The sequence below is a fragment of the Furipterus horrens genome, unplaced genomic scaffold, assembly GCF_987537825.1.
Source record: "Furipterus horrens unplaced genomic scaffold, mFurHor1.1.pri manual_scaffold_17, whole genome shotgun sequence".
NCBI classification, from domain to species: domain Eukaryota; kingdom Metazoa; phylum Chordata; class Mammalia; order Chiroptera; family Furipteridae; genus Furipterus; species Furipterus horrens.
This window is the reverse complement of record NW_028327187.1, coordinates 30,790,064-30,812,203: the sequence shown is the minus strand read 5'-3', so window position 1 is coordinate 30,812,203 and position 22,140 is coordinate 30,790,064. Positions and strand designations below refer to the sequence as shown.

The window sequence follows — 22,140 nt, the reverse complement described above, 5'->3', positions numbered from 1 at the left end:
AGGATAATTCTATCTTCTGATGGGAACAAATTAGTATTAGACTCCCCCCTGCCCGCCCAGAGTTTAACTGTTGGCTTTACCAATGTAAATTTCACCAAATGAACACTTTTTTGAGTGCCAGACCTGCTTTGATTTAAGTAAAACTGTTTAATACATATATTTATCAGAATATCTCACATTAATATTCAATAAAAATTACAATAAAATCTAAGCCCTCAAGAACATAAACATAATCTAAGAAATAGGGGTAAAGTTTTGAGTTCTTATAATAGTGGTTCAAAGACTCCTAGCCTTGAACTATGCATTTTTCTCAGTCAGAGAGTAGTGACTTTGCTTTAACATACAGATTGATCATCTGGCTTCCTGGCTCAGAAAAGATTAGACGTAATGAACCAGGAAGAAACTGGAGGAAACTGTTAAAGACACTTATACTGGTGGCTGGAGAAGTAAAGCCTAAAAATGTGGCTTTAAGAAAGGGAATAGCATAACTAATAAGATAGTCATGAATTTTACTCTTACATAGTACAAAAAAGGGTTATTTAATGATCATCTTGAGTTATCAAGAAATGGTTAGATTATGATCAGTGTCCTTTTGGAAGACCAGGTAGTTGAATAGATATTAGAAAGGTTTCCATGAAAAATTACTATTTTTAATAATATTATAATCTTGAAATTTAGATACTCACCTCCCTCATTGAAGCCAAATAAGGTAGATTTTATTCAACATTTATGTTACCAAGCAAACCAGGGCTCATTCACATGGCACTTTAGTGTATGACCCAACAATTAGTGTTGAGAAAAACAGGTCTTTATTTACAATATTCCAACCTTGGGGAGGCTGGGAGCACTCCTGCTCAGAGCCCTGTTGCCCCATGATACTCAGCATTTTCCTTGCTCCCCAAAAGGCTAAAAACCAAAATCAAGCCAAAGAGTTCTCCATTTTTTATCTCAGCTTTCTCCTTCAGGATCTGCGATATGTTGTCTTCGGCCTCCATTTAATAGTCCAGGGAAGCATGCGCTGTGTTACACTGGATCATGGTGAAGTCCAGGAAAGGTACAAGTCTTAAGAGAGTGTCCTTTCTGCATGTCCTGAGTTCCAAGAGTCCAGACAGAATGTGAGTCTGCAAGGCAGAATTCTAGGTGGCTTCGGCATCAGCTGAAGTGGGCACGATCAAAGCAGCAGCTTGCCTGCTTTCTCACTAGCCCAGGCTGCATGGCTGAATCCTGACTACAAACTGCATAGCTGCTTGCTGCTTCTTGCATGGCTACTACGACATCCTCCTACATCATGGCACCCTCCATCATGCTTCTCCAGCACGTTCCTTCTCTCAAGGCTGCCCACTCTTCTTTTTAAATTCTGAAAGTCACTTACACCTTTTGTCCCAAGGCGGTAGCACAGCTATTATCTAGCTACAAGCTTGCCATAGATACGCAAGGTACCTTAAAAGCTGTATTATTTCCTTCCCCATCCCCCAAACTATGGGCTATGGGGATTATATGTACCCTGTTTCAATTATGTGATATAAAATAAGATTTAAGTTTCCAGAAAGAATAGTGCTTTCCTGTGATGTTATTAAGCTATACTTTCTTGCCTGGTGTTTTATTTTTAAAATGAAAGAGTTTAACATTTAAAATATTTCATGGATTTATTTAATTATTTCTGGTTTTGTAAGTGTGTTTTGTATCTTGGAACTTGTCCACTTTTCTCTTTGAGGTTTGGAGAATAATTTAGAGCCATATTTGGCAATATATTTTATATCAAGAATTTTTTATTTGTTTTTTTTTTTTTTTGTCCTTCTGATTACAGGAATGATAATCAGAAACATACAATGTTTCTTTTGTCTGTAACATACTGTTGGGAAATATTAAATAGGTCATTTTTAAAAGAATATTTGTAATGAATTTGATTAATTTAAGCCAAAAATAAAAAGCAAAACAAGCAAACAGAGAAAAAAATTCCCTACTGGGAGCCAGAGATTTTTCATTATCATAGGTAAGCTTTCAAACCCTGAATTTCTTGTAAGTTTTTTCATGTGGTTTCAATGTTATATGAAGTAAATAATAGCAGACTGATAAAAATATGTCAGAAAATAACTGACTTTTTAATTGGAAGTGGATATACACTGTCATTCTCCATCAATATCTGCTTAATTCAAAAATCCTCAATCCATTTTCTGACAGATTGAATCATCCCTCTTTATCGTGTTTCACCAGTCCATCTGAACCTATTACTAGGTGTTTCAAGTAGCCCTTCCTCTCTAACAGTATGTATGGTTCTACTTCCTTCAATCTCTTATCTTTTCTGCTTCCTTTCTTTATTCAACTGCACTTTGGAGCCCCCTGGGAAAATGCCAATGAGCTGTAAACTCCCATATGAGAAACTGTTTCTCACCTTAGCACAGCAGGTTAATCACAGACATTTTCTAAAGGCTTGAAAGAGATGGTGCTTTTGACATCTTATGAGTAGTTAAAGGCAAAGGAAACACTCAGTATTGATTGATGAAAATATCCTGAACTGTGAATCAGAAGTCCTGACTAACTACATATTATTTTGAGTAAATCTCTTAATCTCTGAACAGCAGATACTGTGAATATAAATTGGGGTTTGAAGTAGACAGCTCCTTTTAAATTCTAAAATGCTGTGAATGTGATGTCAAATTATGGACCAATGTATTTCCCTATGTTATCCATTTTGTTTCCATTAATCACTTACTATCATTAAACATATATAATGGCTAATTTCAAATTAGCCTCCATTGTGAAAAATAACAGAAAAAAATAACTTTCATTTCTCAGTCCAAAATCATTCTACTTCAAATAATTAATAGTATATAATAATAATAGTATAATGTTAACTACCATCCTGAAAAGTGTTATTCCTTCTCAACATTCAATCTGTTTTCTAATTCAGTCACATTGTGAAAGACAGCTGAATTCTGAGTTAATAAAAGCCTGTAGTCACACAGAAAAGAACAAGCCTGTGCAATTTCTAACCTTTCTTATGGTTTAATTCTTGCAACCAATCAGAGCAATTGCATTTATTCTATTGTCAACTCACAAACACTAAATTATCAATTTAGAATTTAGCAAAATAAGGTAACTATAAAGTTCTACAATCATATTAACCAAGAAAATGTGCACAAATGAACCTTTGAGAAAAAAATGAGTATGCTTCTGGAGAATGCAGTACACCGAGTTGAAGACGTGGAGGTTAAAAACATAATAAGTAAAGTCTTGGGTGTTCATATACAGTCCTTTGTCCTGTTGCATATTGAATACTTAATTAAAATGGTCATTCAGGGAAATGTTAGATGTAATTTGTCATCACTTATCATTTAAAAAATAATAACAGCTGCTTTTTAGAAATAAAAGACAGGCTTCATAGTTTGTTTTTGTTTTTATTTTTTAGATTCAGTTGTTGATAGTTGTGAGTTTGTTGTCATTTTAATGTTCATAGTTTTGATCTCTTTTTTTTAAATAAGTCCCTTTAACATTTCCATAACAGGAACAGAATCATAGGTATGGAGCTCATTTGGAAGGTTATCAGCTGGGAGGGGGAAGGGGAGAAATGGGGAAAAGTTGCAGGGATCAAGAAGCACAATTGGTAGGAACAAAATAGGGGGATCCTAAGAATAATATGGGAAAGGGTGAAGCCAAAGAATTTACATGCACGACCCATGGACATGAACTAAGGGGGGGGTTGTTGGATGAAAGGGAAGTACCTAGTACTTCCCTAGGTAGAGGGGGCAAAGGGGGAAAATTGGGACAACTGTAATAGCATAATCAATAAAATATACCTAAGAAAGGTAGACTTCTTAGTTTTCTAGGCAAGTCCAAGAAATATAGACAAATTATGCACTGAAAAATCAAACTTCTTCCTTAACTGATTTTTAATTAAATTTAATACTTACAGAGTGCCTGTTAGTAAATGAGTTAGCTGTTTTGGAGGATACAAAGATAATTTAGTCCTGGTTCACACCTTAAAACTGCCTGTAATCTCATTTGCTTTTGACTCTGACTTAGGGTTTCTCAGCTTACTGATTCAATTATTATTAAAAACCTCTTTCTATAAGTATTTTGTCATCAGCAACTAGAACAGTGCCAAGATCAATAAATCCTTATTAGATCAACAAATGATTGAGTGTTTACAGTTTGGAAATAATGATACTTACCTTCAAATTTTCAAAAGGAAGTTGAAGTTTCCTGTTTACTTTTAGATTTTAACATAACAATAATTTTATTCAGTTTGATATCTGGATATTTAGTATATTAGGAAAAGTTAAACTACACTCACTATTTTGCTAGATGTCCAATGGATACCAGATAACTAAATTTATAATTTGTTTAGAAACCTGAAGTAGTTGAATAACTAATTTGGTTAAGAACAGAAGTTCCAGACTGATTTTTAAACTGTACTCCACAATTTATTACCTATGTGACCTTAAGCAAGTTACTTATTATATCTAGGGCTCAGTTGTTTTATAAGCAAAGTGGATGTAGATAATACACACTATCTTCCATGATAGTGGCTGATTTTACAATGAGATTATAAAATTATGTCTTTTTACAGCCATGAGGGAGTAACAGGGTCTCACTTTCTCTTTGCATTTTTATTAACTCGCGAGTGAGACAAGTATATAAAACACTGGAAAACAGTTATTTCAGATATTAAAAAACAGAAATCACAGGATTGTAGCCCTGAGAAGAGGGAAATATTCAAGGTGAGATATATAATCACTTGAGCTTTCAGCCTAGAGATAATTCTAGACCATGCCACAGCTGGGGGAAGCCAAACAGACTCCTAAATTCTCACAACACTATGGAGATAGTAAGTAAAAGTTGGAGAGGCCACATTTGGCTAGAAGTTGTAGGGTAGAATTCCAGAGAGAAGGAAGATACAAAGAAAAGAACTCCATGAGCTAGCATAAGGGTCACCTTGAGTCTTTGGCTTAATTCTATTTGTATATGCACTTGGAGAAACTGCAAGAGGGTAGAAAAATAATAACTTCCCAGGAGAAATATACTATGGTGGGGGGAGTAAGATTCACAATTCCTCAAACTAAGATTGCACAGGATTCATTTATAGAGATTAAAACTGTAATACTTTTCCTCACACCTTCTCAGTTTTTCTAACTGGGCTAATACTCAAATTAACTGAGAGGGATTAAGGGGATAAAACCAAATTTTAATGCAAGCATATGGGAATTCACATAAGAGTGAAAAATTCCAAAGAAAATGAGGCAGCATTGGGTATATGTGACCTTTTGGACAAAGGGAAAAATGGGGAGCACATGGTCTTATATTTCAGAGGTGAGAGTTTTACCAAACAGGAAGTTGGAGTCCTGCTGCCTGCTGCCACCCTCTAAGCAAAATTCTGAAGGCAAAGGCTTGGTGATAAAGGAAAGGAGTCTTTATTCAAAAGCTTGAACAATTTTGGAATACAATATTCCCTCACTTATTGCGGGTATTATGTTCTAGACCCCGCTGTGAAGTAGGAACCTTACATTTATTCTACACTCTTAAACCTACATAAATTTAACAACATACGTATACAGTACCACGAAATCCCATGATATAGTGAAAAATCCGTGATAAATAATTAAATATAATATTTTTTAAAATCCCACAATACAGTGAGGCCACAATAAGTGAACCACCACATAGAAAAGGACTACTGTAACAGCTTCCCACAAGAATTAGTCACTTAGGCCTATCAATTAAGGCTAAACTCTTTAACTCTTTAGTTACAGTTTTAATCACTTAAATCTATCAATTAAGGCTAAACTCTTAACACCTGGATTCTCCTATCATTTCCCCTGTTAGTGTTTAGTTATCTTATTTCTATAGGGTTAATTTACAAACTAAAACAACATAAGATACAAAAGATACACAATTTGGGAAGAATGGCATGTTTATGCCTCAGACCTGCCCCCTCTAGAACAACCAAAGAGGAATAACCCTGCCACCATCTGCTAGGCCAGCCCAATCCTAGGCTGTGCCCAGAGTTCCTTAGCATCCAAAATACTGACCGTTGGGAAACACAGGTACCTGCAGCATGATCATCCAGTCATTCTTGAGGAAGAGGAGCCCGAGAGCCAGAGAGAAGCAAGAAGCCAGAGAGCCTGAGCCAGTGCCCGAAAGCCCTTCTTTTATTCCAAATCTTCTAGCCCATAATTCCATGTGCTCTGGAGGCATTCAGTTTCTCAGCCAATCCTGTCCTAGACTGTTCATATTATTGCCTCAGCAATCTCCTTCCATGGCCCCTCCTACTTCTCCCCAGTGATTAGATTAGATTACTCTGTATCAATAGTGGGTGATTTACTGGTAGTTAAGGAAAACCTGAACACACACAGCAGGCAAATTCTTGCTAGGTAACTCACTGGAGCACAGCAGGTACCTAGCTAACAGACACTTACCTGAAGCCCTCCTCTTACCATATATAATTCAAATTAGGCTAGGGTAAATTCTAAGATTCCTTCTTGAAGCAGGTTTTTCTATCTGAATCTTTAGACAGCAAAGAAAGGGAAGTCAATGGTTTTCTCTGAGTCTTTTAGTTTATTTTTTAACTTTATTTTTTATTGTTGACACTATTACAAATGTCCCCATTTTCTCCCTATTTGCCCACTTCTACTCAGTGTCCACCCGCCTTCCCTCTGGCCAACATCATATTGTTGTGTGCATCTCGGTCATGCATATCTTTTCTTTGGCTACTCCCTTCATCTTTTTTCTTCTAGTAGTCCCCTTTCCCCTCTGACAGCTGTCAGTCTGTTCCATGTATCTATGCCTTTGTTTCTATTTTGTTTGTCAGTTTATTCCACTTATAATTGAGATCATATGGTATTTGTCTTTCTCTGACTGATTTACTTTACTCAGCATAATAATCTCCAGATATATACATGCTGTTGCAAAAGTAAGAATTCCTTCTCTTTTATGGTCATGTAGTAATCCATTGTGTAAATATGCCACCACTTTTTTATGCACTCATCTACTGTTGGGCATTCGAGCTGTTCCCATATCTTCGCCATTTGTTTCTTTTTTCTTTTTTATAATTTATTTATTTATTTGTTTGTTTGTTTATTTATAGAGAGAGGGGAAAGGAGAAAGAGAGGGAGAGAAACATCACTGTATGGTTGCCTCTCACTCGCGCCCCCAACTGGGGAACTGCCGTGCAACCTAGTCATGTGCCCTGACTGGGAATCGAACCAGCGACACTTGGCTCGCAGGCCGACACTCAATCCACTGAGCTACAGCAGCCAGGGCTCTATTTGTTTCTTAATAAAGAACTTAAATGCAATATTCCTAAAAGGCAGCTTCAGGGTGGTAAGCTCTGGTCCTCCTCACATTCATGATCCCAATCTTCAGGGAGAATACACAAGGCATTCAGTAGACACCTCAGAAGAATCACACATTAATGACAGGAGTAAATGCATCCTATATTATCGTCTACTCTGGGTCTGCTCTAGTAAAAATGATCCTTAAAAGGATTGAACTTATTTCCAAGTAACTAAACTGCCTACCAGAATAAAGCCCAACACTCTTTGAATGAATATAACAGATTCTGATTCTCACAAATATGAAGTTTAAAATGTTTATAATCCAGTAAAGATTACTAGACATGAGAAGAAAAACATGACTCATAAGCAGGAGAAAACTCAGTCACTATAAACATATCCAGACATAAAAGTTTCTGCTATCACCAGCCAAGATCTTTAAAATACCCATTTCAAGTATAATCAATATGCACAAGGCTTTACTGGAAAACATAAAGTTAATAAATAAAAAATAGAATACATAGCAAAAATAACCAAGTGAAATTTCTAGAAATTAAATAAAAGTATAATATAGTATATTAAATTTTAATGAATTGGATTAAGAGTGGTTTTGACACTCCAAGAAGAAAAATGTGAATTTTATAACATCACAGTAGAAACTAATAAAAATGAAGGAACAAATAGAAAAAATGGAGAAAAAAAACTGACTAAATTATTAGTGATATTTCAAACACTATCAAATACTCTAATACATATATAGTTGGAATATCAGAAGGAGAGGAGAGAGAAAGAGAGGCACAAACAATACTTAAAGAACATTTTCCATGTTTTATAAAAACTATAACTAAAACCATGGATTCAAGAACTTCAATAAAATTAAAACAGGATAAAAATAAAGAAAATCACATAAAGGCAGATAAGATTCAAATTGCTGAAAATCAGTGATAAAGAGAAACTATCTCCTTAAAAAAAGAAAAGAAAAGAGATAAATTTTATAACATGGGGAGAATGTGAGACTTCCTGTCAGAAACCATGTAAGCTGGGAAACAGTGGGAAAGCACCTGAAACAAACAAACAAACAAACAAGACAAATTGAAGAGAGCTATAATTTTCAAGCTAGTGAGAATTTATTTTTAAATGAAACAAAACTTAAGGCTTTTTTAGAAAATTAAACTCTAAGACCTTTTTAGAAAATTAAACTCAGAGACATGTGTCACCAGCAGATCTTAATATTTAATGTCACAAAACTGAAAGTGAGGGATAGAAGTATAGCTACTAAACCAATAGTGGAAATAAAATAAAATGCTAAAATATGCAATTAATCTAAAATACAGCAGGAAAATAAGAGGAAAGGGATCAAAGAAGAAATGGGGCAGATAGGAAGTCAATATAATTTTTTTGTGTTATTTTATTTTTTAAATCATTTTATTGTTATTCTATTACAGTTGTTCCAATTTCTTTTCCACCTTTGCCCTCCTCCTCCCATCCCAACCCCTTGTTCCTGCAATCAATTCCCACATTGCTGTCCATGTTTATGGGTCATTCACACATGTTCTTTAACTAGTCCCTTCCCCTGCTTTCCACCATTATCCCCACGACCTCCTCTCCTCTGGTCACTGTCAGTCTGTTACATGTTTCCATGCCTGTGGTTCTATTTTGTTGTTAGTTTATTTGGTTCATTAAATCCCCCTTTATAGGTAAGATAATATGGTATTTGTCTTTCATTGACTGGCTTATTTCACTTAGCCTAATATTCTGCAGTTCCATTCATGGTGTTGCAAAATGTAGGAGTTCTTTCTTTCTTTCTGCTTAATAGTATTCCATTGTGTAAATGTACCACAGGTTTTTGACCTACTCATTTACTAATGGGCACTTAGGCTATTTCTAGCCCTTGCCTATTGTAAATAATGCTGCTATAAACATAGGGGTGCATAAGTTTTTTTTGAATTGGAGATTCAGGATTCTTAGGGTATATTCCCAGCAGCAGAATCACTGGGTCAAAAGGCAGTTCCATTTTCAGTTTTCTGAGGAAATTCCAGACTATTTTCCATAGTGGCTGCACCAGTCTGCATTCCCACCAACAATGCACTATGATTCCCTTTTCTCTGCATCCTCACTAGCACTTGTTGTTTGTTGATTTATTAATGTTTGTAATTCTGACTGATATGAGGTGGTATCTCATTGTGGTTTTAATTTGCATCTTTCTATTGGCTAGCAATGTTGAGCATCTTTTCATATGACTATGTGCTGCCTGTATGTCCTCCCTGAAAAAGTGTCTATTCAGGTCCTTTTCCCATTTTTTAATTGGATTGTTGGTCACCCTGGTGTTGAGTCATATGAGTTATTTATATATTTTGGAGATCAAGCCCTTGTCTGATGTATCACTGGCAAATATGTTGTCCCATATGATCAGTTCCCTTTTCATATTGATGATGGTTTCTTTAGCCATGCAGAAGCTTTTTAGTTTGATGCAGTCCTATTTGTTTATTTTTTTTCCCTTTATTTCTCTTGCTCTAGGAGATATATCAGCAAATATATTGCTATTTGGAATATCTTAAATTTTTCTGCCTGTGTTTTTCTTTAGGACTTTTGTGGTGTCATGAGTTATATTTAAGTCTTTTATCCAATTTGAGTTTATTCTGTGTGTGGTGAAAGTTGGTGGTGTAGTTTCTTTTTTTTTTGCATATACCGGTCTAGTTCCCAACATCATTTATTGAAGAGGCTATTAAATTCTCAATTATAGTTGACCATTTCAACACTTTTCTTTAATAAACTGGTAAAACAGTAGTTTAGAAAACTTAAATAACATTATAGAAATAACTTAATTAACATTTGTAGGTGACTACCCAAAATAAATGAATTATCATTCTTTTCAAGTGCACACAGAATATTTAGCAAGTTAAACATGCAGTTGTGTATAAAATAGTTCTCAATAAATGTAAAAGAAATGAGATCACACAAAGTATTTTTTCTATAACAAGTATATATCAATAACAGAAAGATATATGGAATATTTTAAGTATTTGAAAAGTAAGAAATGCACTTCCAAATAGCTGATGGAATAAAGAATTCTCAAAGAAATTATGAAAATATTTTAAATGTGTAATACATTGAAAATGCAGAATTTATTTTTTAATTTCTTAATATTGTACTTTTTCCCATTACCATTTATCTCTCTTATACCCTCGTCCACCTTCATCCACCACCCTGTCCTCTACAATCATCACCCTGTGGTCCATGTCCATGAGTCTTTTTTCCTTTTTCTCAGTCCCTCCAACCCGTAACTGCCCTGGAGAACTGTCATTCTGCTCTTCATCTATGAGTCTGTCTCTATTTTCCTTGTTAGCTCAGTTTGTTCATTAGATTCCATATATGAGTGAAATCATATGGTATTTGCTTTTCTATGCTGGTTTATTTAATTTATCATGATATTCTCCAGGTCTATCCATGCTGATGTAAAGGGTAAAACTTTCTTAATTTTTTATGGCCAAGTAGTATTCTATGGGCAAAGTACCTGAATAAACACTTCTCCAAAGAAGTCATAATGATGGTCAATATGAATATGAAAGGATGCTCAACATCACTCATCATCAGAGAAATACAAATTAAAACCACAATGAGATATCACCTATCACCTCAAACATGTCAGAATGGCTAGCACCAAAAAAATCAACAAACAACAAATGCTGACGAGGATGTGGCAAAAGGGGAACCCTGTTGCCCTGTTGTCTGGAATGCAGACTGGTGCAACCACTGTGGAAAGTAGCATGTAGTTATCTCAAAAAATTTAAAATGGAACTGTCTTTCAACTCAGCAATCCCACTTCTGGTCTTTTTTTTTTTTTTTTTGAAGAAACCCAAATCAGTAATTTGAAAGAATATATGCACCCCTATGTTCATTGCAGGGTTATTTACAATAGCCGAGATTTAGAAGCTGCCCAAGTGTTTATCTCTAAATAAGTGGAAAATGCAGCATTTAAATGTTATGGTATACAGCTAAGTGTCAGAGAAAACTCTGTAACTTTGCATATAGAGAAAATTTGCAAAAAGAAAGAACATTGTGTTAGGCTTCTGTGTTATGGCACTAGTAACACACCAAAAATTACATTGTAGTGTGGAAACAATAATGATATATATAGGAATCATTGAAATAGATAATATACAAAATATAAAGAAAGACAACAAAACTAAAACATTTTTTGAAAAATTCAACATAACTAATAAACTCTAAATTTATAAAGCAAAAGAAACTACACAAGTTACCAATATTAGTCATGAAAGAGGGGGCATTGCTACTAATGTTAAAAACATTAAAGAGGTGACACTGTAAACAATATTATGAACTAAATTTGAAAACCTAGATGAAATGTTTAAATATCTTCAATGGCATAAATTATCAAAACTAACTCAAGAAAAAATATAAAATCTAAATAGCCTTATCACAATTTAAATATTGATTTCTTTGACAAAGATAATTCTAAGGCCAATTGACTTCAGTGGTGAACTACCACAGAGTGCCCCACTTATAGAATAATCTAATCAAATAATGAAAGAAGTATATTCAGGAAACCCAAGTATAACTTTTAATTGATTTTCATTAGCATACAGCATAAATCACTTTAATTCTGGGAAGAGATAACCCTAGGATTCACAAAACATCTTCCAAACTATGGCCTTAATGGGCAAATTCTTTGTCTGCTCATTTCAAACATCCTTTATTATTAAAGTGTTTATACAGAGCTCAGATTTATATGACAAAGTCACAGGTTATCCACATATTGACTGTGAATTTAACTTTTATCCTTAATCACAAGTACACTTTATCCTGATGAGGAATCTATGTATTATTCATCACAAAGATTACTAGACAAAAAGTTTAAGTCAAATTATATAATACAAAATGATTGCAATTGGGTTGCCATTCTTTTTTTTCTTATTTTAGTTTTTGGTTCTTCAATTACAGTTGTCCCATTTTTTCCCCATTGTTTTCCCCCACCCAGCCCACCCCTTCTCCCACAATCATATATATCCCCTCCCCCATTGTCCATGAGTCATTTATACATGTTCTTTGATTAAACCCTTCCCTTACTTATCCCCCTTCTCTCCCTCCCCCCTTCTCCCTAATAACTGTTATTCTGTTCCTTGTTCTACTTAGTTCATTTGTTTGTGTTGTTCCTTAGTTTCCTGTATTCAGTTGTATCATATGGTATTTTGCTTTCTTTGCCTGGCTTATTTCACTAAGCGTAATTCTCTCTAGTTCCATCCATGTTGTCGCAAATAGCAGGAGTTCCTTCTTTCTTTTGAACATGAGCAGAGATAAGTATAGAGTGTGTTACTTAAATGTGAACCCAGATCATTTTTAAAATATTTATTTTAAAGTAGATACATTTTGATATTTCACACTTATTAAATGTTACATTTGTCATTAGTGATAAGTCTTCACTGAAAATTGTGGGGAAAGAATAATAAAATGGAAAAATGCAATTATTTAAATGTCATAAGTAAGATTTTTAGGGTTAATGGATTGAACAATATTATGTTACAAAGATACAAGAGACAGAAATGTGAAACAGGCTCAAGCAAAGGCAAATAATTCAAGGTTGCATATGTAGTGGGATGAAAAAAAAAAGTTTTCTAAATGGAGACAGGATTTCTTTTAGGGAAAACATCCATTGTTTAGGAATACTTCACAAAGCTTCATGAGGAAAAATGTAATATTTGAAAGGCATGTTTTAACAATAACAAGGCAAAAAGCGGCAACCATAAATTATTTTATGTGTGAAAGAGTCAGAATCTTGGGAATGGGTGAGAACAGAATAGAAAAGGGAGTGGAGACCTGGGAATATTGTAGAATAGCTACATCACTCATTTTTAAAAAGTTATCTTTAAATGTTAACTTTACATTGTAGGGGAGGGCTTTATGAATGTGACATTTGATGACAGATAATTAATTATAACTTGGAGAACCTGTAAGGGAAGACAGCAAGAAATTCAGCATTCATAACATGAGACTGTTGTCCCACAAAGGCAATAATTAGGAGCTGGAGGCAATCTGCCAATGTGAGTATCCTTGTCTAGAAATTAGCAGAAATTTCAGTGATGGCCTTGGAATTCCATGCCGGGAAATTCAGTTATCTAAGTCTTATGAGAGTGTTTCATGTGTAACTTTTGTTAGAAGAAATCCGGACACTTTACCTTGATGACATGAAGTAACTGTAGAATAAAAGTAGAAATGTCTATTTGCATATCTTTCTGAAATACAGTGTTCACAGAAAAGAAGAAAAACCAGTTGGATAACTAGTTTACTTAAGCTAAGTCCTTTAATATTTTAATTTTAACTTTTTTATCAAATAAATCTCATGAAATGGTTTAAACTGTGGCATGTTTGTACATACTAGTTTACTGTTATTTATGTTAACTTTAAGAATAACAGAATAATATCAGGTCTTCAGAGAGTAATTACACAGTATGAAAGAAAAAAAGATCTATTCTTTCCCTTTCCCTTTAATTCTAGCCAATGCATTGAAATGGAGAAAACATTCTGTAATTTTGTAGGTTTTTTGCTTGTGTGGGAAGAGAAGGTCCAGACATTTTAATGTCCCTGATGGTTACAAGAACCATACAAGACAGAATATTTGTCCAACACCCCAAACAGTATATGTGGGGCGCAACAATTTCATATTTCTCTTCCCATTAGCTTTGTGGGTTTGGGGGGAGAAGATGGATGGCAGAGAAAAGCAAGCCTCGTAGTAAGAATGTTCCAAACATATTCCATGATTAAAAAGTTGATTTTTATTATGTAACATTTGACCATATAACAAGATGTATGAGCATACATTTTACATTCTTACAAGCATAAGAAAATACTTAAACTATTTGGACAATGTAAGTAAGGTTGAGAAGATAATTATCATTTGTAAGGTCAAACAACCACCACAATGAAGAATCAGAATTCAAAATCAGGTAACATGCATCCTCAATTTCAAGGTTGTTGGCTAGAATAAAGAGCAGATGATGTTCTTAATAATATTATGCAATAACAACATTCACAACAAAACAATAATAACATATAACACTTATAGAATACTTACCATATTTTCCATACTGTTCTATAGTTCTATATTGCTATATAAATTTCTCAACTTGTGTCTCAATTGTTCTGTATTTAAGACTTCACAACACATATCTGATAGGACTTTTTCCCTTTTCTCTTGCCAAGTTTTAACAAATGGACTTCTAAAACTATCTATAACTTAATTAAAACAACTCTTATTAATGTTATGTTTATAAAGAAACCTTTGGTGAAATAAGTAGCTGCCAGCTTTGAAAGCAATCATAATTAAGACTGTCAATACTCCTTAACTCTTTTTCACAGAAAGACAAAAATAAGTTACTAAGCAGTGTCTTGGATGGTAGAATACTCTATAAAATACTGTAATCTGTTCTGATCTAGAAAATAAAGAATGGATTAATTATCCAAGACTGCCAAGAAGTGGTACACAGGAGGATTGAAAGTCCTGGGTTTCTTTAAAGATACTTCAGTTTATATATAATATAGGAAGACATTTCTCTAAAATTATCTGTGGAAATTGAATATAAATATCTTAAGGAAATAAAGAATCTTAGTGCAAATGAAAATGAATACCTTTATGGAGTAGTACTAGATTTGAACATATCTGTTGGTTCTAAACAGACTTTTATTACTAATTGAATCATTGAATTTAGACAAATCACTTAAAGTCTATCTAATTAGAATAATAATTTATTTCCTATCTATAAAATGTATTGTTTTGAGATTCAAGATTAAATCTTTCTTCCAAAGCACCATCTTCTTTAAAACCTCCCTATCACTGTTAACAGTGACCATTGGTTACTACCTGCATTTTCCTCTTCCCATGCACACATAAAAATCTAACTGGTACCCCACTTCTGCTGATTCTTCATCCATAGTACCTCTTGAATATGTATTTCCTTTTTCTTAATCACTGACTCTACCCTAGAAGTGGTCTCATCCTCTAACACATGGACCAATTCAATAGTCTAACTCGTCTGTTTACATTTAATCACTTCTATCCTTCAATCCAATCTGAACACCCTCAGTATTAATCTTCCCATTTTACCATTTGGTCACAATCCTGCTTCAAAATCCTTAAAACATACAGGTTTCCTCCAGTATAAGTTGAAACATGTTAGCATAAATTTAAAATCTTATATTTTAATGTACTGGTTCATCAATTCATTAGAGTCAATAATAATCAAGGCAAAATTATAAAGCAACTCAAAATTAATTGCATTATTCTTACTGTTCCATCACCCACTTTATAATATTAATCCCAGTCAGAAATGGCATCAGTAATTGCAGCAGTTCTCAATCCCCAATTTTTCCTCTAGGTTATCTACCCTTTTATTTAAACTCTACTTCTGGTCTTACTTCTTTTATGTGCCTAAATCACTGCTAATTTTTCTCCCTTCCACACATCAACATTAACTTTCAGAAAGGATTTGCTGAATTATCAGTTCAATTTAATGATCATTTTATGTCTTGTGTTCATTGCCAGAGAAGCTGTTTCAACTTTACCTTTCCCCTCAAATTCCATACATTCCATCCTAGTACATGAGTTTTCCTCCTAACAGAAAATGGAGGAAGGAATTTACTTATTGGTTAGTTTAATTTTTTAAGTTACATTTCTTAATCCATCAGTACCTCCTGTCTCAGATACGCTCCATATCTTTTTCACTTGTGCTCATGTCCTCTGACCTTTTGGTTCCCTTTCCATCAATAATCACCACTCTTTTATACCCTCAATTTACCTTTCTTTATTGGCCTGCATACATGTATAAACCTCTCCTATCCTAAAACACACAAATGCAACATACACACATACACGCACAAACACACACGATCTATTGTAAAAAGGCATTCTCAAACTTTGTGAAACTTAGGTTTGTATAGTTATTTTAAAGGAGATATTCCAATATCTACCATCATTTTAAATGCCCATACCTGATAGCCTAGCAAATTATCACGTTGGCAAATTTGTCCTACAGTAATGCCCATACAGGTCTCCAGATATTTACGTTCAAGTGCATGATTTTTCAGATTATCTGCCTAAGAAAAAAAATTAAAATATAGAAACAATTTAGCCTAACCGCCATTAGTAGGAGAATGTTTGAATAAATTATATTTTATTCATAATATTCAATATTAGGTCACTAATGAAAATAATGCAGCAGATACAAATATACTAACACAAGATGTTCTCTAATATATATTAACTAAAATAAACCTCATAATAGTAATAATGTTTAATAATTCAAATTATTCAAAACACACGCAAGCTGGATTGGGAGACCTTTGTCAAGGGGACCTCCCATTTTTTACTGTTTCTATTGATTTGTACAATGAACTAAAGCCTAAAAATAATTGCTTCTGTGTGTATGTATACATCTGGAAACATATTTTCCTCAGATTATTTTTCTCCTATTTTCCTATCAGCACACAGATGTTTGAAAATGTTTACATTTTATGTTTTAAATTATTTTTATTAAAATTTGGGAAGACAAAAAAATGTCTATAATTCTAGAAACCTAATGCAATTATTTGGTACCTCAGAGCTGTTTACAACATGGGAGTGGAAAAAAGAGCTATAGCCTACCACAAGCTTTTGTAAACATTTGCTTACTTTTTTGCCTATGGCTGCTTTCACACCACAGTGGAAGAGGTATGTAGTTGTAACAGAAACTGTGTGGGCCAAAAATCCTAAAACATTTATTTCTGGCCTTTTTTTCAGAAAAAAAATGCTGACATATTTACAACTTACTAACACAGTGGTATATTTTGCATAGTTGTAATCAGTGCCAACACAATTTTGTACACTTTTCCATGTAATACCATAGCAAATGCATTTCCTAATTGCTATTTTTATGAGCATAATCTTTAATGGTTTTCTAGCAATCATCTGTCAGATAAAACATTTAAAAGAACATTTCCCTATTGTTGAACATTTAGCTTGTAATTTTTCAGTATTAAAAGTAACTCTTAGAAGAATAACTAAAGAGTATTTTGGGCTCATTTTGCATAATTCTCTTATGGCACACAATGGGGTCTGTTCAGAAGGTATCTAGCAATGTAATATGAAAAGTAAGAGACATTTATTGAAGAAGATACAAGATACAAGAAACAAACTTTGGACAATGATGCCTCAGTCCCCTTAAAAGCAGACACCTTGGGACATCGCACAGTTCTCCCAATCGCCATCAGCTGCTCTGTTGTATTTTCCTGAATCTCATCGATGGTCTGAAATCGCTTCCCTTTCACAAGTGATTTTAGTTTTGGGAAAAACCAGGAGTTGCAGGGTGCCAATTCTGGGCTGTAGGAGGGCTAAGTGCCCAGGCTTATTTGATGTTTCACCAAAAAAACACCTGTGTGAGACATGATGTATGAGCAGGCATGTTGTTGTGATAAAGCCGCCAATCAGCAGTTGCCCATAGCTGTGGCCTTCTGAATCATCCAAATAGATTCCATGGAGTAATTTTCAAGCTTAACACAAAATCTGATGCAGATTCACTGCTCTACTCGCTCAGTCATTTTTAATATGATGGCCACATAGTACACATGCTCACTCAATGGAATCTACTGACCCCATTGGCTAGTACAGTGAAGTTATTATTGTTCACACATGTGCATTCCAGTCCATTCTCTTTGGTTTCCAGGTTAGACTGATGTCTTGAAAACTGGTCTTATTATATTAACGATGGTTCGGCTTTTTCTAGACAGACCTCATATTTTGTAATTTTTACAGAAGTTGTCACATGGATGTCCAGAATATTTGTATCATTTGACAATGGCAGCAGAAATGCATGCTAGTACTGAATTCATTTGACAATGCTAGAAAAAGTTATAGGAAGGTGTATGCATGTATGTGTGTGTGTGTGTGTGTGTGTATGTATTTATGTAAATTTGTACCTCCCTAGTTTATAATCTCTATTTCTTTGATTACTATTCTGGTTGCATATTTTTTCATTCCTTTTTTTTTTCTTAAGTATATTTTATTGATTATGTTGTTACAGTAGTTCCAATTTTCCCCCTTTGCTCCCTTCTGCCCAGTACCCCCTTCCCTCCAGCAATCCCATACCCCTTAGTTCATGTCCATGGGTTGTGCATATAAGTTCTTTGTCTTCACCCTTTCCTATATTATTCTTAACATTCCCCCTTCTGTTTTGTACTAACCAATTATGCTTCTTAGTCCCTGCACCATTTCCCCATTTCTCCCCCTCATCCCTCCCTGTTGATAACCCTCCAAATGATCCCAATACCTATGATTCTGTCCTATTCTGGCTTGTTTAGTTGGATTTTGTTTTTATTTTTTAGATTCGGTTGTTGATAGTTGTGAGTTTGTTGTTATTTTAGTGTTCATAGTTTTGATCTTCTTTTTCTTAAGTAAGTCCCTTTGACATTTCATATAATAATGGCTTGGTGATGATGGCCTCCTTTAGCCTCACCTTGTCTGGGAAGCACTTCATTTGCCCTTCTATTCTAAATGATAGCTTTGCTGGATAGAGTAACCTTGGTTGTAGGTTGCTTTTCATCACATTGAATACTGCTTGCCAGTCCCTTCATGTCTGCAAAGTGTCCTCTGAGAAATCAACTGATAGTCTTACAAGCAACCCCCCTGTAGGCAACTCTCCACCTCTCTCTTGCTGCCCCCAGGTCTCTGTTTTTATCTTTCACCTTTGGCATCTCAGTCATGATGCGTCCTGGTGTGGTCCCCTCTGGGTCCAGCTCACCCGGGACCCTCCATGTTTCACAGACCTGTATGTCCATCTCCTTCACAAAATTTGGGAAGTTTTCCTTATTTTTTCCAATTCTTGTTTCCTCATTTTGCACTGGTTGACTGTTTTTCTTCCTTATGTTCCAAATCATTGATTTGAACCCCGGTTTCCTTCCTTTGTAATTTCAGAGCAATTAATCTGTAGACCAATGGCAGAAAATAAAAGCTGGGAAAGTATTCTTGCTTAAAGTGGGAGAGGGGATGGGATTCAGACTGAAAAAACAGAAAGGGCCTTATTCAGAAAAGGTACAAGGCAATATATGAGCTAATATTTGTAAGTTTTGATAGCTGTTATGCCCTTTAATCCCCTTTTCCATTTACATAGAAGTATCCAGAGCTCTATTACAAGAAATATAATGTATAGATATTCTTATACGTTCATATAAATATATATGCTGATATATATTTATGTACGTATAAATAATACACACAGCTGATAAACTAGAAGGTAGGATGAAGGAAAATAAAAAACCAGCATGATTCTTAAATGAAACTTTATGGCACTATTTTTTTTCACCTTCTCATGAGACACTCAGATTAAAAAACAATTTCACCCCCCAAATCTCTGTTCCCCACCAATTTAATAATATGCATCTCCAAAAATGGAAGTTTAAATGAGAAGATTAGACATGGAACTCTGCTCAATGTCTGTATTTCCAAGCTTGAAGAACAGACATGACAATTACCTTTCCTAAGTAAAGTAAAATTTCAGACATAACTTTAACAAAAGACCATGTCTCTGTGATTCTCCTAAGATCTTGAAATGATTTGTTTTTCTATCTGGCTTTAACTGGGTTAAGGGACTGAATGTCTCTTTATCATCCATCTACTACTGTGCAAAAAGAAATCTTTTTTTTCCCCCAAATTATTTATTTATGTATTTATTTATTTATTTGTTTGTTTGTTTGTTTGTAGAGAGAGGGGAAAAGAGAAAGACAGGGTGGGGACCTGACGTGCAACCTAGTCATGTGCCCTGACTGGGAATCAAACCAGTGACACTTGGCTTGCAGGCTGATGCTCAATCCACAGAGCCACAGAAGTCAGTTTCAAAGGAGCATCACAGATTTATCCTCTTCCCCTCCCCCCTCGTTTTTCTCCCGTTACCTAGCAACAATAGAACGTTAAGTCTATAACAAAGTAGTTGGGCTCTGGCTTCATTTGAGCTGCCAAGCTGCTCTAAGGCGGAAGCACCGGTTACCGCTCCGGATGGAGTAGACCTGTGTGGGCGTTCAGCCGGTTTTCTCCAGCGCCTCAGAAGGGTTTCCGTATCAAATTGTTCCATGGCTTGTACTGGGAGTGTGTAAGTACAAAACTGAGTACAACTGAATGGTTTTTCTGTGTCAATGGGACAAGGATGAACGGGTTCAGGAGGGGATCCCAGACCAATACTTGAAGGGTATGAACTCAGGTACTAGGAATACTGACTGGTCTTATGGTGGCGATTTTTAAATGTAATTTCAAAACAGTGGTCGCAAATCCTTAGTCTAAATAGTGGGTTTAAACATGAGGAAATTCATACTCTAAGGTGTGCTATGGATTGAATGAAAATTTTAATAAAATTCCATGTGAATGTTGAATGATGCTTCATAAAGAGAAGCAAACTGGAGTGTTTAACATAACATGACTTATGTGGTGAGAAAAGAAACTTCCCTCACAAGACTTTCCAGAATATGCCTGCCAGAATCTGAATACTGGGCTTAGTGGCCCATTGATTTTACTGAAAGCTGGTGTTTTCTATGGCAGCTTGCACACTGCGGCCTTTAAGGAAGCTGCCTAGAGGAAGTGGGGAAACGGGGAATGGGGTGGAGCCACAGGTCAGTCACGAAGGGTAATCACGCAGCCTGGTGCCAAAGAGGTTGCCTAATAAGGGTCAAGTGGGTTGAAAAAGTGTTTGCTGACTACACGTAGGAGGAGATAGGGTTCTCTCCTTTCCCCTGGTGTATCCCAGCGAGTTCAATCAATCACATATTTTAGATATTTCCTAGTTGCTGCATTTCCATTTGTATTAACTTAGTTATTTCTGTTTTTATAAGCCTTGGAGGGCACTCCTCTTAACCCATAGCAGTAACTGCAGATGAAAGTGAGAACCCGAGTCCACTTCCCAACGAGCCTCTCCCGTTTCCCCGTACCTCGCTGAAGGATGATGTGGGATCCTGGGGCCAAACCTGTATGCCTTTGAGACCGTCCCTCAGTGTGCCACCCAGTCTGGCAAGAGAGCAACTGGAGAGCCTCTTGGAGAAAAGAAGATCCAGCATTCCTGTTGACAGTTTGAGAGCTCTCAAACTCCAAGATGGGGCCCCACCTGCTGCTGATAAACTGTCCCTAGCAACTGCAGAAGTAAATAGCTCTAAGGGTATAGCAGCTTGGAGGCAAATGGGACAAGATTCTATTAATATGTCCCCAAAATTCTCTGGTGGCCCTCCTTCACTGATGATAAAGAAGGGAAGGATTAGCAATGAGGGTATTGAGAGAGGTGTCAATAATGCAAATTTCCATGAGGCCCTTTCCACCCAGGTGCCCACAAGTAGGCGGTCCTCCACCTATCTCCATCATTAGATCTGGGATAACGATGGAGGTGCCTCCAGGAAATAGGAGAATGGCCAGCAATGAAAGGCTGGTTCATGATTTTTTCCCACTGGGAGGCCCACGGCTCCCCATGGAGAATTGGCCAAGGCCTATCACCGTTCCTCCTGGTATTGCACATTTACATCCCTGGCTTCGTTCTCTTGGCTTCCTTCCCCCTCGACCTTTTGCTCCTCCCCCAATATATGATCCTCCACTGCCTTATGCTTTTGCCAGGTACATGCCACCTCCTGCATTCTTAAACAGAGAGAACAAATGATGGCATAAAAGGAAGGGGCGAATTTAAAAAGTGTAAGGGAAAGAGGTGAAAGTAATTCATTTGCTTTTGTATTTGAAACCCCCTACTCTCTTGCTCTCTGTACAGCACTGATGTGCCTTACATATGTAGACATCCAATAAAGAGCTTAAAGTTGGAAGTACTGTGAATCATTTTTTTTAAATGCTACTCTGGGAACC

At 35.5% G+C, this 22,140-nt stretch overlaps 2 pseudogenes; one reads left to right on the top strand and one right to left on the bottom strand.

Moving 5' to 3' along the window:
• Positions 1–20,383, bottom strand: part of LOC149990773 (neuronal acetylcholine receptor subunit alpha-9-like) — a 75,449-nt pseudogene extending 55,066 nt beyond the window's left edge.
• Positions 20,384–20,427: 44 nt separating this feature from the next.
• On the top strand, positions 20,428–21,657 carry LOC149990772 (proline-rich protein 32 pseudogene; annotated as a pseudogene).
• The last annotated feature ends 483 nt before the right edge of the window (positions 21,658–22,140 follow it).